We start from the raw sequence: 15,203 nt of genomic DNA on the forward strand, positions 1-15,203 counted from the left end.
TCGAGTAGATTTATATATTTTAGTGAAGGTAAGCAACTTAAAATGACCCCAGACCCAGTAAAACTCATTACAAAGAGAAGAGAAACAACATTTAAAAGCAGATACAAATAATGAGGCATTATTCTTTTCTCAAGAAGCCAGCAAAATTTCATCTTTCCTGTTTTATTTTAAGCATGCTTTTTATTCAAGTTTTTAACAAACAACAAGGTGGTAAGCTGCTGACTATAGGCAGACCATCCTTTCTCAAGGGCCATTCCAAATGGGATGAGGTACATCCTGGATAGCATGAAGAACAATCCAACCCTGGGGTGCATAACGTGAGGTCGAGGAATGCCACAATGGAGAGAAGCCCCTCACCAAGAGAGCTGGCACAAGGGCTAAGAATTGTATCCCGCCTGCTTTCCACAGTAGCATTCCTACTACCCTTCTCCTGATTTGGGGCAATGGGAGAGTCAAATCATTCCCCGCGTCTTCTAGTGGCGAGTCTCAGAGAGCCGCTTTGCTAGGGATAGACAGACAATGGTTGGGAACACTTGGGTTCTTCTGAGCCGCTCTAAGGAAGACCGTATGCTGGATGTCCCACCCGCTGCGCTCCACCAAGGTGCCACTATACTCACAGCAGGAGCTCGTAACAGCGAGTTGGTAGCTAAGATATAAATCAGTTGGGACGTTTGGAACCTGCACACCCCAAAACTGGTACTGGATTCCAGCCCACACCCATCCTTTCAATGGTACCCTCCCCCTCAGCTCACCTGGTGGCAGGCATTCTTGAAGAGGTGGTCCACCAAAAGCCAGATCTCCTTGGCCGCTCAGTGGAGTCATCACCATCCTGGGGTACGATATCCAGAAACTGCTTCTCCTGGAGGTCCAATGACAAGGGGGACTGGCATGAGAGCCTGACAGAATGTGTGCCAGTATGCATTCTTTCCTTGCTCCAGCTGGGTGGACAACTCTTGCCCTCTGAGGCCAGAACTAGGGCTGGGTGATAGCTGACTTTCAACACGGTGATATATCACTAGCTAAACATTGCAATACACCAATATATCATGATGTCTGAAATAAGATGGAGCTATGTAGAGGCATTGGCTGGCTTCACGGTTTCCCCCGCATTGTGATTTCGGCTGCCCCCTGCAGGAGGGCAGGGGAAAGCTGAACCGGCAGAGTCCACAGGGGCTGCAGGAATCTAAAGAAGCATTGTCTGGCTTCACAGTTTCCCCCCACATGGTGTTTTTTGCATAGTACACACACACACATCATGATTCGCAATATATTGCCGGGTCAGAAATTATGAAACCAGTCTCACTATCTAGACTTCAAGCTGATTTGAAAATATATCGCCCGGCCCTAGCCACAGCAAGCATCTCAAGTGGGGAAACAAAAAACTAATTGCTCGCACCCCAAATCCAAGCTCCCCCTCCCCCTATTAATATGCAGCTAGTAATCCTCCCACTCCGGATGTGCAGTTCACCCAAAAGCTTACTGAATATGCAGCTGTGGACATGAGGTTTGGCTAACATTTTATTTAAATTGTTGGAACCTGCCCTGGGACCTTAGGGTGAAGGGCAGGAAATAAGTAACAAAAACAGCAACAGAACATGGATGGGCCTTCATAGGTTGATGGGCTGCAGCCCCAGCCAGCATGATGAGATGAGGGGGTCACATGTTCACCACCCCTTGTCTAGAGCACGTTGCAGAGGCAGGGGTAGAAACTGAGCAACAGCTGGAGCCCCAGCCCACGACTTTGTCTGGGCAATGCAGCACACAGCAGCTGGTGAACAATGCCTCCGGCCTCCTTCCCATCTTCCTCTCCAGGAATGTTCAGGGTGGTTATTTCTATCTCAAGCTACCACATTCAAGAGAAAGAGAAAGAGAGGAGGGGGGAGCAAGAGAGCTTTAGGAGCACAGCAGTGGCAAGCAGCCCATCACTGAAAGTGAGGCATCTAATGATAAGCCTGCATTTTTATCAAAGCTTATATATTTTATTAAGGCTTGCTTGTATTTAAAAATGAGCTTTAAAAAAAGGATTTTCAAATGTTTCATGCCAGGCAGAGAAAAAACCTTGGCTTTTCTCCTAAGACAAGAGGGCCCCATTGATTTATAGTAGAAAAACAATTCTCAAAGTCATAAAAAGGGGAAATTACATATGCTGCCCTTGCAGGCTGAGAAAACACAATTAGGAATGAGTAAATAGTAAAATAATACCAATGTGCCTCCCAGTAAAATGAGCCATATCTTCTTCCTAAGGTTGAAAGGCCAAGAGCAGTGAAAAAGACAACTGACTTGGCTGGAAGAATGAGAGTATTTTTTGGGAAATCTTTTAAAACATTTAGCTGACAGAAAAGAGAGCATTTTTGAAAAGTCTTTTCTAAAGCTGTTTCTTTCTTAAACTGAGAGAGTTAAAAAGGGCAATAAATGTTGGGAAAAGGCAACTGGCTTGGCTGGAGAAGAAGCTTCTTTCTACTTTATTTTTAGGCTGGAAAGGGGGGTGAAAGGGGGAGGTGTAAACTGAAGAGGTTTCTTTTTAAAAGCTGTTTTTTTACTGAGTTCCTTCCTTTTTACTTTGAGAAGCTTTATTCTTTTAAGAGGCTACCTATGATAATGTATGAAATATAATAGCTTAAATATATTGGCTTAAATGTAATTATGCAAAGGATTTAAGGAATGCTAGATTCTTATTTCATATGGTTGTAAGAGTTGTATTTATCCTGAAATTAAGTCAGCCACCAGCCTAGCCCCCCTGCCAGACAGAAGACGCCATCCAAGCACTCTTGATATATAGTTGTCAGGCATTTGTTTAGAAACCTTAAATGAAGGAAATCTTTCAATGTTGATGTGAACTCAAGATCCTTGACATCTGTTGAACATAAAAATGTAAGATTAAACATTTGTTTTAGAAGGCAATAGGGCAAGGAGGGCAAGAGGTGAGCTGGTAATTAAGATTCCATGTAAGATATATTATTACTTATTTGTCATATATATAGCTCTTTGTCTCCCTTATAAGGGCAAGGAAATGGGTGTATCTTTTGTGGGTGTATCTTTTGTGATTGGTTCTACCAAACAGCCAATAGGAATTTCAACCAGGCTGATTGGACAGAGGCAGCCACAGGAGGAGCAAAGGGGGCTGGATTAAGGGAATATAAGTGCTGGCCAGGATGGCAGGAGGCCAGGCCAGAGCTTGGTAACCATATACCACTGAGCCTCTCATTTATTTGTCTGACAAATAAATTAATATTTTAATTTCTCTATTGCTGCGTTGAATATTTCATTCCAGCTAAGCGTTAACCACAAGCAGAGGTGCTACAAAAGGAGTTGGCAAGGATGGAGAATTTGATCCCCTCATCCCCAGGGCAGCTGTTGATTAGGACCCAGTTCATCCCCCCTCCCCCCCCCCGCCAATACTCCCCGCCCCTGGAGAGAGAGAGAGAGAGAGAGAGAGAGAGAGAGAGAGAGTGTGTATTGGTGTGGGGAATGACACATGCTGTATCAGAGTCTTAGTGCAAGAGTAGCTGGTGCATGCTAAAGAACACAGGAGCCTTGCTGGGTTAGATCAGCATTCTGTTCCCACAATGGCCAACCACATGCCCTTGGGAGTCCATAGGGACACGGGGACAAGAGCACTCTGTCCATCATGTTCCCCAGAAACTGGTAATCAAAAGCATGTGGTTTGTGATAATAGTGGCAAGAAATAGCCCTGACCGGAGCCACTGATCAACATATCCTCCATGATTCTAAATGTCTACAGCTGTCCAAATTGACAGTCACCACGGTCTCCTTGTGGCTAGGATAATACACCCAAGTTGATCTGATTTCGAGAGGAGTGACATTTCCCTGAGCCACCCCAAAGCAGCCACTACCGCTTCCCAAATGCCAGTGCTCAGGTGGTGAGAGTAAGCCAGAGTGGCACAGCCTGTGCAGCAGTTGCTGAGCACAGAGACAAGGAGAAAACTGGCTCTTGGGGCCAGAGGGGGCTGGCGCCTGCATCATGAGACTGGGCTTTCTGCCTCCCGTGCTGCCAATCGCAAGCGGACCCAGAGTCAAGCAGCGATGGCAAATTCTGGTTTCGTCTCCGTTCTCCTCTGCCGAGTTCTACAAGGGCCACGTTGAGACTAGGGGAGAGACCAAAGCAGAGAGCTAGAGCCACCACCTGGACTGGATTTGAGTCAGAAGGCAGGCAGGTGTGGGTACCTGAGAGGAAAGTCCGGTTGGTGGGGTAGTGCCTGGTTTGCCCTAAGGGACCAGCTGCCACTGCATGGAGCAGCTGCTGATCGTTGACAAGGGCAACTCCATTTACGTGCCTTCGAGGCACATGCACACTGCCGCAGAGCTGGAAGGGGCACTGGAGGGGGCAAAAATGTCCCCCCCCCAAAAGCACAAAAGCGGCAAAGTGGCATGGAAACAGCATCTCGACTCCCTCCCAGGAGCTTTGGCACCGACCTTTCAGACCTGTGGAGAGTTGGAGCAAGGAGTTTTGCAGGGAGGCTGCTGGTTTTCAAAAGGCCTTTCAAAAGGGCTTCCGGGAGTTTAGAGGGTGTTTGCAGGCTTTTCCAATGCTGCCCCCAATATACGCAATTTCATTTAAATGCACGGCACCTCGGAACGCAACCCCCGTGTAAACCTGCTTTGAGCCCGCTACAAGAACATCTAGAGGATAGCAAACCAACTGTTACCTTTTCTAGGAAGCCGTCTTCTCCCTGAGATCAGAGGAGGAAGGCAAGAGCAACAGACAACCAAGGGTGTTAATGGCACAGGCCCTGAGAAGAGAAAGAAACAGCCCATTGGCTGAACAGAATCTGGGCAGATGGCAGGGAAATGCACACGGTTCAGTGGCCCTGCGAAAGGGCAGGTGGGAGGACCAGAACCTGGGATGACTCAGTCAAGGCAAACAAAGGGCATGAACAGCACACAGGAAGCGGATGCAGAGCTACAGAAGCTGAAGCTGAATGCAGCGGAGGACCCCCAGCCCCCACATTGCTGAGTGGAAGAGCAGCTGTTTTCCAAGCAGGCAAGCAGAGTGGGAAGGGTAGACATCCAGCACATGAACCTGCCAGGTAAATCAACCCCTTTCCCTACCAGGTCAATAAGTCTGGTGACGGGAACTCCGCCAAGCGGCTGCCTCATCCAGCACAAGGCTTCCAAGGAGGTCCCGAAGCAGCTTGGTAGGTAGCTCCCACCGATGGTGAGGAAATAGTCCTTGCCAGGGTCAAGGTGAAGGACAAAGATAGCCTCAATCTTCTCTTCCTTGCTGACGTACACATCCAGGGAAATGTCCACCGTCTCACCTAAAACGGGAGGAGGTCAGGTAGATACACTCTTGGGCACAGCCAAGTTGCCTTGTCTGTAAATTAAAAGTGAAGACGGTGAAGAATTGAACAGAAGGACACAATAGGAGGCTGCTGGATCAGGCCAACGGCCCATCTAGTACAGCATCCTGTTCTCACAGGTGTATGGGGCAAACCTTAACTTCAAGAATTAGGAGAAGAAGCGACTCAGTTCCCACCCCCACCCCACTTTCCTCTCTAGTCCTCCAAAGCAGCAGCTGCACAGAAGATGGTGACAGGATACTGGGGGGTGAGAGAAAGTGATCCTAACAAAAGAATATCAAAAGGGAAAGGATTTTTGCGCCCCCAATGTAACTTTCTTTTTTAGTTTACATTTCATTGAGTTTTTAAAGGTTTGGCTAGTTCTATATGTTCCCCAAGATATTTTTGTGCCTCCACAACATAAAAATACGATTATTTTTTTAAAAAAGTAATTTTTGGACGGACTGCTCTCACTGGTTCCCTGCGATGCCAAAAGGTGTTTGGGGACCCTCCAGCATTGCTTGGCTTCAATTCATTTGTCTGTGTGTCTTTGTTTAAAGCTGGTCACACACACTTTTACACTTTGGGCTCAGCTGCTTTGACGTGTGGCCCTTGGAGGCTTGAGCATGGGGCAATGCAGCCCACAAATGTTAAGCCTCCCCTGCTCTACCAAACTCCCAAGGTTTGAGGGAGGAGGGTTGGGAAGAGGAGGGGAAAAGGAAGGCCTTCCCTAGATGAGCCTTGGGGTCCCTTTCCAACTCTACAGTTCTCTGATTCCAGAGAGAGACGCGCAGGGCTCCAAGTATCCCTCGCAGGGCTCAGCGCGAAGCCATGGCTTCCAATACTGGCTGTCACTGAGCTTGGGGATAAAGGAGAAGTGGAGGGTGACCTGCCCGTTGTTTGTGATCTGGAACCTCTCCTTCTGCAGCTGCCGGAACTTCACATTCTCAAACGGAAACTGCAGAGCAAAACGGGGGGGGGGGGAGGAAAGAGAGTGTTTGCCTTCAGCAGAGGCAAGGAAACATGCTCCAGGGGGAAGTTTGTCCTTGGCCCCGGCCTCTCATTTAGGGGACTGCACATGCAACAGGTCCACGTGGGGCTCTCCAGATATTGCTGCACTTGCCACTGGCCATGTTGGCTGGGGATGATGGGAGTTGTAGTCCAGCATCTGGAGGGCACCACGCTGGCGACCCCTGGAGTCTTTGCCTGCGAGGAAGAGGAAGAGGCTGCCGCTCAGTGGAAGGGCATCTGCCTTGCATGCAAAGGTCCCAGGTTCTATCCCCAGCATCTTCAGGTAGGGCTGGGAGAGATCCCCCGGAAATCCTGGGGAACCGCTCAAGACTGAGCTAGATGGGCCAAGGCCTTCTTTCCCCCCTGGTCTTTTTGCAGCAAACCCTCTTTAAGGGGTTGGAGAGGATCCTATTCGTCCTTACCTCCCTCCAGGGAGGGAAGGAATTCGTTCTCCATCCTGTCCATCAACTGAACAATATCCTCAATCACTTTCCGGTACCGTCGGTCATCCACAACCTTCACCTATCGGGGGGGGGGGGGGCAGAGCACATTTGTTGGGGCTATGGACTAAAAAGGGGGGGCATGAGTTAAGAGCAGAAAGGCCTGATGCACCCCCTGTTCCCAGCCCTGAAAGAGGCAAGTACTGTAACTCTGAGAGCTTCCCCAGGATGGCAGCGGCTGTGACTTCCAGAGCCAATGGGCTGAAGCCCAATGCTCCAAGCCAAGTACCACAGAAGCTCCATTGCATGAATGGAGCCAACGGTTAAGGTATACAGTTCAGCCCATGTGGTCTGCCATGCCTGCAGGAGCAGCGTGTACTCAGAACAGTGGAGAATGGAAGCCTAGGGATTTAACAGAGCCAAAACCTGCCCACTCCTTGCACCGGAAGTCATTGGCCAAGGAGGAGCTCTGTGGAAAGGGGCCTGGTTGTTGGTCAGGGCCTGCCCAGATTCGAGGAGGTGCCACATAGCAGGCAACTAAAAAGCCTGAATAGACGATAGCCCTGGCCAGGGCAGGTGTTACCCTGTGAGGAAGAGGGAGCTGGCGGGCTTGTGGTCGCTCCTTTTCAATTCCATGTGGCTTCGGTAGCTGAGCTGATTCACGCTGCCTCCTCTCCAGAGGATTGGCTCACACCATGCTGGCACACGGCACTTCCCACTGCAAGGAGACAGTTGGACTGGCTGAGGCAACACACAAGGCTCACACAGTCAAACTTTGGCTCCACACACGGCCTGTGATCTTGACCACGGTCAAGAGCTGGAGATGATGGGGCTTGGGAGTCCAACTTCTGAAGGGGCGGACCTTGCAGGTGTGCAGGCATTTTGCCTCATGGAGAGAGTTGTCAGGAAATCAAAAGCTGCCTTCTACCAGGTCAGAATGATTTTCTGACCTCCCCCAGTTTGGATTCCTACATTGCAAGGGATTGGACGAGATGACCCTCGTGATCCCTTCCAACCCCACAATTCATTAATTAAGTCTCCTCTGGCTGGCAGCAGCTCTCTGTGGCCCAATCCTTTTTCAGGTGGAGGTGCCTTTCAACTTGAGACTCTGCATACAAAGCATATGGCACACCACCAAATGATGATCCTTCCCCAAAGCAAGGGGCCCCGTTATTCTTGTTCAGACACTATTTTTTCAGTGATCCAAAAGACCCTTTCTGGCACCTGAAATGCTGCCCAAAGGAGCCTGCCGTTTTCCGGCTTCGTCACTACATGTTCCGCCTGTCCTTTTGATTTCCCCATTACCACAGCAAGAGCAATGAAACTAGCAGGCCTAGGTGGCTTCTGACAGTTGTCAAGAACCACAAGAATATGCCACATCCTGGATGGTGAGGCTCAATGGCTACTAGCCATAATGGCCAGAGAACATACTCCACCAAGAGAAGCAGTATGGCTTGGAGGAGGGGAGCGTGCTGTTGCACCCAGGTCCTGTTTGTGGGCTGCCCGAGAGGCATCTCATTGGCCAATGTGAGAACAGGATGCTGGGCCAGATGGACCAATGGCCTGATCCAGCAGGGCTGCTCTCATGCTCTTATGCCCTGGCAGACTCATCTTGAGAGAGCACCAAGTCTCATTCCCAGACTTCCTTGACACAAACAGGATTCTCTGCTTAAACACGCCATGAAACAGGATGCTGATTATCAGGACAAATGTGGGGGAAAGGCTGCTTGTGGAAAGGAGCCAAAACATTTCCAGAGACTTTGAGCAGGGATGGCTTGAGGAAGACAACATATCACAGCCTTGCATTTCACAACTCGCCTAGCAGCCTTTGGCAACCGGGAATTCCATGCAAGCAAAGTGAGCAGGTGAAGGAGAGCTGGATCTCTCTCTTCCTCCGTGGCTTGGTGTCCATTCTGGCTGCAGAGGAAAGGAAGTCCGTCCAGCCCTCAACTCTAGCCCTCCTCCAACAGCTTGCTTAGCAGAAAGCCATGTTTAAAATATATGTTTTACTAGCCTGCTCAGGAGGATGGAAAGGCAGGACACTACTAGCATCTCAGCAGACTAGGAAAAACAAACAAGCCTTGCAGAAGAATGATTGAGAGGACTTACTTACAAAGGCTCAACTATCAAGCAGGATCTGTTTTAGAGTCGAATTTGTACGTCGGGATGAACTTGATCTCTCCCTCTGTGAAATCAGCAAAAGCTGTCTTTTGGGTACGCTGAATGTTTAGCTAAAGCCAAAAAGAAATCGCTTATCAGCAGAGAAGCAGAAGACCCCCTGTTGCCTGACAATGGAGTCTATTAACAGCCACTGTTGTGCTGGAAGACCAAGGTGAAGTACTAGTAGGTTAAAGGTAAAGGTAAAGGGACCCCTGACCATTAGGTCCAGTCGTGACCGACTCTGGGGTTGCGGCGCTCATCTCGCGTTATTGGCCGAGGGAGCCGGCGTACAGCTTCCGGGTCATGTGGCCAGCATGACTAAGCCGCTTCTGGTGAACCAGAACAGCACACAAAAACAGCGTTTACCTTCCCGCCAGAGCGGTACCTATTGATCTACTTGCACTTGGACGTGCTTTCAAACTGCTAGGTTGGCAGGAGCAGGGACAGAGCAAGGGGAGCTCACCCCGTCGCGGGGATTCGAACCGCTGACCTTCTGATCGGCAAGCCCTAGGCTCTGTGGTTTAACCCACAGCGCCACCCGCGTCCCTACTAGTAGGTTAGCCAAGTGCAAAAAAGGGGTATACCTGCTGAGATCCTATCTTATACCCAATTCTTAAAGGTACAGGATGCTTATGCATTTTTGCCCCATGTCATCTTAAATTACTTTGCTGCATCACACGACAGGAAAATCCTCTAACTCAGGAGTAGCAGACACGTGGCCCTCACAATGCTGCAGAACTACAATTCCCATCATCCCTGATTACTGGCCATGATGGCTGGAGCCAACAGGAACTGCAGCTCAGTAACATCCGGCAGACCACAGGTTAGCTATACCTCCAATAGACAATCTTATATGTACCAATAATCCATACAAACTGTTAACAACCACCAGAATACACCCCCGACACTAAGAGCAACTGCAAAACCACCCTTTTGCATCCTACGTTGGCTCCCAGGACGTTTCTGAGCACAATTCTCAGTGTTGGCGCCAACCTTTAAAGCCCTAAATGGCCTCAGCCCTGAAAGAGTGTCTCCATCCCCATTGTTCAGCCCAGGCATCAGGGTCCAGCACCGAGGGCCTTCTGGCCTTTTCCTCACTGTGAGAAGCGAAGTTACAGGGAACCAGGCAGAGGGCCTTCTGAGTAGTGGCACCTGCCCTGTGGGACACCCTCCCGTCAGATGTCAAGGAGATAAGTAACTATACAGCCTTTAGGGAAGTTTTTAATGTGTTATGATGGTTTTGCATATGTTGGAAGTCCCCCCCTTGCCTTCCTTGCAGCATCCTTCTCAAAGGGCTAAGGCACGACTACGCTCACAGAGTTTAAATCCACCGTAAGGTGCAGCAATCAGGCCTGTTTCAACACAAAATACCAATGCTCCTTATGCCAAGTGGGAGAAAGGTCGTCAACATGATGAACACACAAACCTTGGAGAGAAAAATGTAAAACAAAAAGCACCAGCAATTTAATTGGACTTAATGGAAGTCTCTGCTGATAAGAACATGTGAGCAACGCAGATTTTCCAGACAGATGCAAAACCTAGAGCAGGAAACCTTAGACCTTTCGATATTGCTGGACAGCAGCTATGCTGGGGCTGATGGGAGTCCAACAACATCTGGAGCGTGTGCTGAGCTAGGAAAGCCCTCTAACTGGGAAACGGCAGAGCAGTCCTACTTATTCCAAGGCAACCCTCCAACTTAATTGGGACTTGCTTCTAATTCAGGTTGCACAAACCGGCAACCTTAAAAAGCATTTGTAGAAGTCGCAGTCATCCTATGTTATAGCTACACTTTGCTCCTAACTGCCTGAAAGTGGTTTCTCTAGCCTAGGCTGGGGTATCCCAGACAAAGGAAATAAACAGGGCAATATCCTAAACCACCACATATAACACAAAGATGTCTCTCACCTGGTCGTAGGTCAGAAGTCTCTGAAGCTCATTTTTAGTGATCAGATGACAATGCTGGAAAAAAGCAAAGCAACCACAGCTACAGGCTAGCTCACGGGGTCGGGGGTCGGGGGTCGGGAGGCAGCCTGCTGCCACTTCCTGCAATATGTAGTAAGACTGATAACTAGGATTGGGCAGTATGATCATATTAGGCTAGTGCTCTGTGAACTAGACTGGCTCTTGAACTGCTTCCAGGCCCAATTCAGAGCATCCCATTTGGCCTTTCAAGTGTTTCAAGGTTTGGGGAAAGGGTACCAGAAGAAGGCCCACTTATGTTTGCACTGCCTCTCCACTGACTAGAATCCCTTTCCCAGGGAACTCCTGCTCTTTCAAGCATGGCAGGGCCTTTTCAGTCATGGCACCCGACCTTTCAGAATAATCTCCCAAAGAGGTTCACCTGGCCCCTGCTTTGATGTCCTTTCAGCAAAGACTTTTAGAATTTCCCCTGGTTCTTGAATTCATGGGCAGGGCGCTTGTGGCCCTCCAAACCCTGCTGTAGTACACAGGAACATGGGAAGCGACCTTATATTGAGGCAGACCATTGACCCATCAAGCTCAGGACGGACTACATGGACTGGCAGCAGCTTTCAGGCAGAGATCATGCCCAGCCCTAGCTGCACACACTGGTGACTGAGCCGGGAACCTTCTCCATGCAAAATGGCCGCTCTGCTTTCGCGTTACTGCCCTTAACAAACTGCAACTCCCACCCCGATCACTGGAGAAGTTGCCCACATTTGCTATAATCTCATCTAATACATCTCTGCCACTCGGTTTATGTTGCTCTCTCCTGGCTGCTCTAGTAGAAACCTTAGTGGTGCAGCTGCAGCAGCAGGGATCGCCGACACTGCACCCTCCTGGTGTTGCTGAAGTGGAACTCTCATGAGCCCGTCAGCAAGGCCAATTCTTAGCAATTATGGGAATTTTGGTCAATCAACATTTGGAGAGCACAATGCTGCCTGCCATAAAGAAGGCTGATCACCGAAGAATTGATGCTTTTGAATTCTGGTGCCGGAGGAGACTCTTGAGAGTCCCAAGGACTGCAAGAAGATCAAACCTCTCCATTCTGAAGGAAATCAGCCCTGAGTGCTCACTGGAAGGACAGATCCTGAAGCTGAGGCTCCAAGACTTTGGCCACCTCATGAGTGGCCAATGGATCCAAACTACAAGAAAGAAGATTCCACCTAAACATTAGGAAGAACTTCCTGACAGTAAGAGCTGTTCGACAGTGGAATTTGCTGCCAAGGAGTGTGGTGGAGTCTCCTTCTTTGGAGGTCTTTAAGCAGAGGCTTGACAACCATATGTCAGGAGTGCTCTGATGGTCTTTCCTGCTTGGCAGGGGGTTGGACTCGATGGCCCTTGTGGTCTCTTCCAACTCTATGATTCTATGAGAAGAGAAGACTCCCTGGAAAAGACTCTGATGGATGAATGTATTGCCAAAAATGTTATTTTTGTTTCAGTCATTGCAAATTCTGGACAAGATGGACTGTTTCAAGAAGTGGCAGAAAGACATTTCTAGATTTGTCTGGCAGGGCAAGAAGCCCAGAATAAAATTTAAAATACTAACTGACGCAAAGGAAAGAGGTGGATTTGCCCTGCCAGACCTTAAACTTTACTATGAATCAGCAGCATTCTGCTGGTTGAGAGATTGGCTGCTTCTTGAGAACACAGACATTTTGGACTTAGAAGGTTTCAACAATGTTTTTGGGTGGCATGCATATTTGTGGTACGACAAGGTTAAAGCACATAAAGCATTTAAAAACCATATTGTCAGGAAAGCATTGTTTAATGTCTGGATAAGATACAAAGACTTACTGGAAAATAAAACCCCAAGGTGGTTGTCACCAATGGAAGCAAAGGCTCAGAAAAAACTCAATATGGAGGCCAAATGGCCGCAATATTGGGAAATATTGGAACAAGAAGGAGACAAATTGAAATTGCAGAGTTTTGAGAAATTAAAAGATAAAGTGCAAGACTGGCTTCATTATTACCAAATAAGAGAGGCCTATAATTTGGACAAAAAAAATGGCTTCCAGGTGGAAAAATCAAAATTGGAAACAGAACTGTTAGATCCCAAAACTAAGATACTTTCAAGAATGTATAACTTGCTGTTAAAATGGAATACGCAGGATGAAATGGTTAAATCTGCTATGATTAAATGGGCACAAGACATTGGTCATAACATTATGTTTGCTGACTGGGAACAATTGTGGACCACCGGTATGAAATTTATGGCATGGCATGTAATGCATTGAGAGAGAATATTATGAAAATGATATACAGGTGGTACATGACACCAGTCAAGCTTGCAAAAATATATCATTTGCCCGACAATAAATGTTGGAAATGTAAAGAAAATGAAGGTACATTCTTTCACCTTTGGTGGACGTGCCCAAAGATTAAGGCCTTCTGGGAGATGATCTATAATGAAATGAAAAAGGTATTTAAATATACCTTCCTGAAGAAACCAGAGGCCTTCCTCCTGGGCATAGTCGGCCAATTGGTGCCAAAGAAGGATAGAGCTTTTTTCATGTATGCAACAACAGCAGCAAGAATACTTATTGCAAAGTATTGGAAGACACAAGATTTACCCACCCTGGAAGAGTGGCAGATGAAGGTGATGGACTATATGGAATTGGCGGAAATGACTGGCAGAATCCGAGACCTGGGAGAAGAGTTGGTGGAAGAAGACTGGAAGAAATTTAAAGACTATTTGCAGAAACACTGTAAAATTAACGAATGTTAAAATGATGTTGGATTGAAAATAAGTGGCATTAGCAACAAAGTTATTAAGAATATGCAAAAATGAATTGATAATGGTTGGAAATAAAGAGTTATAATATGTTAAGATATAGAGATAAGACAATGAATGAGGGTAAGGATTTGCTGATTTGATTATGTAAAGGGGATACAAAAAGGGGAGGTGAGAGGAGGTCAAGGAAACAAGCAAATGAGTTTAAAGTTATAAAAAAACAGATTTGTTTTTATTTTTTCTTATTTTCTTTTTGTCTTTTGTCTTTTGTATGTTGTATTTTTATTTTTATTTTTTCATGTATTTTTGTACTTATGTTTTTGTAAAACTTTAATAATTATTTCTTTAAAAAAGAGAAAAGACTCTGATGTTGGGAAAGATGGAGGGCACAAGGAGAAGGGGACGACAGAGGACGAGATGGTGGGACAGTGTTCTCGAAGCTACCAGCATGAGTTTGACCAAACTGCGGGAGGCAGTGGAAGACAGGAGGGCCTGGCGTGCTCTGGTCCAGGGGGTCACGAAGAGGCGGACACGACTAAACGACTAAACAACAACAAATGCTGCCTACCCTGAGCTACACACAGGCAGGAAAGTTACAGAAACGTGACTCAATTTGCTTCTCCAGATAGCGGAGACCAGCAAGTTACATCAGCCAAGGCTCTCTCCCTCCAAGCCCTCGAAACGCACTCGTGTTTCATGATTGTCAGCTGCGGCAGACCCTGGTCAGGGGGCAGGAAGCTCATCTGGGCACCGATATCCTTGTAATCCTGGTTTCGGCGCCCGAAGTCTTCCACGTGGGCAGCAAGGTGGGAATTGACCATGCAGAAGCTGGTATTGTTGCAGACAAGCCTCACGGCCACACACCCCTTGTTACCCTGCAGGGGCGGAGCAAAGATGGCTGTTAGTGAGCAAGCAGGAAAGAGGGGGAACTGGTTGGCAGAGATTAGAAAAACAGACAGACAGACAGACAGACAGACAGACAGAAAGATCGACGTAGGGAATTCCGCTGTCAGGGTCTACTCCCCATCTTCCCCATGATGCCTGTGGCCACTGTCTCCCTCATCACTTCCTTGATGCGGCTGAGCTGGTCCTTCCTGACAAAGATGAGCACCAGCTGCACCTAGAAGATGCAAGGTACTGGGATGTCTACCAGCTCTGTTCATTGCTTGCTGTCCTGGGCCGGCTGGATGCAGATAGGAGTGGCAGGTGGCACCAACTGGGGATCCCCCAAGGGAAGAAGGCTCAGAGCCAGGGAACTGGTGGGGGGTCGTCCGAGGGAGAAGAGGGAGCAGACTGTGAGCAAGAGGAGGTGTTGGAAACTGAAGAGGCAGGAGGGCAGGAAGATTCTGTGGCAAACAGCAGCCCAGAATCCGAGGCAGAAGTGGAGGCTGGAGGCGGGGGTCAAGAGGCAGAGATCAGGCAGGCTGCTGAAGAAGCCAGGGGGTCTCCCCATCCTGCTGCGATCAGCTCCCCTCCCTGCTGGTCTCCCAGAACACAGAGAAATTAAGAGGAGGGAGCAAAGACAGGCAAGGTGTCAGAGTCTCAGGATGCTTGGGAAGGACCAGGGGGAGGAGGAGACTTCAGAGAGTGGTGGGTGGG

At 48.2% G+C, this 15,203-nt stretch overlaps 1 pseudogene across 1 annotated transcript in view; it reads right to left on the reverse strand.

The window, feature by feature from the left end:
- Nucleotides 1–743: 743 nt before the first annotated feature.
- The window catches only part of LOC309361276, a 195,788-nt pseudogene continuing 181,328 nt past the window's right edge, over nt 744–15,203 (reverse strand). The window contains exons 18-27 of the transcript in view: nt 14,625–14,724; nt 14,252–14,502; nt 10,817–10,870; nt 8,879–8,982; nt 7,335–7,469; nt 6,723–6,833; nt 6,093–6,258; nt 5,071–5,279; nt 4,668–4,691; nt 744–859 (exon numbers count right to left, since the gene is read on the reverse strand). The product of the transcript in view is annotated as an uncharacterized misc_RNA (transcript). The remainder of the gene's footprint in view (nt 860–4,667; nt 4,692–5,070; nt 5,280–6,092; nt 6,259–6,722; nt 6,834–7,334; nt 7,470–8,878; nt 8,983–10,816; nt 10,871–14,251; nt 14,503–14,624; nt 14,725–15,203) is intronic.

This window comes from Podarcis melisellensis (assembly GCF_964234715.1).
Source record: "Podarcis melisellensis genome assembly, chromosome: W".
NCBI classification, from domain to species: domain Eukaryota; kingdom Metazoa; phylum Chordata; class Lepidosauria; order Squamata; family Lacertidae; genus Podarcis; species Podarcis melisellensis.